Here is a 2,144-nt window from a genome sequence, read left to right on the forward strand (position 1 = left end):
TCTGCAGGATGCATATACTTTACAATTGAGACTAACGATTTGATTATGCAAGAACCGAAACTCCATAAAACGAGAGACGAAAATCGAATCTATGATGGAAATGGGAAAGAGAGAATTTGTATTCGCAATTCCTGATGATGACACATCGGGTGAAATGTAAAGACTAAAAAGTTTTAAGAGATTGTAGTTAAATCAAGTTTGTGAATGAGAGAGAGAGAGAGAGAGAGAGAGAGAGAGAGAGAGGAGAGAGAGAGAGAGAGAGGAGAGAGAGAGGAGAGGAGAGAGAGAGAGAAACGGGGGTGCCATTATAAGAATATTTCCCAGGGAAATTCTCTGCAATTCTCTACGGGAAAATTAAGGGATTTTTTTTTTTCAGAGTGCAAACAGCCGTCTTCCTTCACTTCAAAGTTATCATCCATATGAAGCTAAAATGAAAACTAACAAAAGTTATTTCGGAAATAAAAGTGACTCGAGCAAAAACGAACAAAGAAATTTAATATCCCCCAAAATAAGTTTCAAAAGTCAATGAAGTAAAACATATGAATTTTAATTGAATCTCAATCAAAAATTTATCCTCCTCATGAATCTCATGAGAGCCTGAGTACGGTGAATAGGAGAAGAAGTCTTTCCCCTGATTTCTGTGATAAATCAGATGCAGAAACAAATCTTTCCTTTGCAGTTCTTCTTCTTATCAGTTGGTTGTGGGACCTTCAAGGACGACATCTCATCTCGAGACTTCTCACAGGAAAAGATGTTGAAGATAGTGAGTAGACTGGATGTTTCTTGGGTGTTCCATTCTCCCAGATAAATAAAGGACGTCTATTTTCGAAAAGGAGTCTTTAAATAAGGATGTTATTATCTCGAAGAAAAATGAGTGTTAATGAATTAGGAAAAAAATAAAATTTTTGGCAATGCAATGTTAATATATGAAAGTTTTTTTAATATATCATTTCCATAATAAAAACATTGATTAGAAGAGACAAAAAACCCCTTCAGTACGAAGCAAACCCTTCAGTCTTTTATTGTTATCATAACAAACAAAATAACAGACCAATAGATAACACTTTCAAAAGCATTCACTGGGTAGTAATAAAATGTAGGCCTACAATTTTTTTACCATTACAAATAGATACTAACACAACTATATATATATATATATATATATATATATATATATATATATATATATATATATATATATATATATATATATATATATTCATCATATTCCACAATTTGACCTCATTCAAATAGACTTGCTCAATTTCATCTTGTGAAAAAACTGTCCAAAGTTCGTTCAAACTGACATCGCTTAATGAGCATCGCTCAAAATGCACAAAATGTAAGTTCGCTAAAAAGGACTTCGGCGAACGTGACATCTCTCAACCTGATTTCGTTCAAATGAATGGACACGAAAAGGGCATATATACACACACACACACACACACACACACACATATATATATATATATATATATATATATATATATATATATATATATATATATATATATGTGTGTGTGTGTGTGTGGTGTGTGTGTATGTGTGTGTGTGTGTGTGTGTGTGTGTGTATGTAAAGCTAAATATCTTGCAAAACAAGACAATAATATTTTACTGAGGAGATGGTCGACCAGAGTGATACTGGAGATTTTCGTGATGTTTGCTTCCGTTGCAAACTCAGAAGGTGTTTGTCTATGCGCTGATATTTCTAGATAAGCCTTCTTTGATAATGATGATGATCAAGATAATAAAAAATATTTCTCAGAGTAAAATACTGTTCCAGTTTTATTGATAAAGAAAATACTCATCAAACATTTAAGTAAAAACTTTCTTCTTTGTCACATGTTGAATTCAAAAGAAAACAAATTACCAAAATCCTATCAAGCTATTCTATTAAACCCGATTTTATTTCTGCTTGGAAATTGAACTGGACTTGGTCGTTTTGAGTTTTTTTTCGTGAACAGAACAAGTTCCGTTTTGAATGCATCGCCTCGTTAACAACGCTTCCAAAGGCATTGTCAAATTCACAATTAGATCTACAAGCGAAATTGCACAATTAATTCACAGAATCTCTCCTGGTCTGATTTTGACGATTCTTTGTGCCGTTTCATGAATCAGTTTTCAAAGATTCAATGCCCAGATTC

Source organism: Palaemon carinicauda, chromosome 25 (assembly GCF_036898095.1).
Source record: "Palaemon carinicauda isolate YSFRI2023 chromosome 25, ASM3689809v2, whole genome shotgun sequence".
Taxonomy (NCBI): Eukaryota; Metazoa; Arthropoda; class Malacostraca; order Decapoda; family Palaemonidae; genus Palaemon; species Palaemon carinicauda.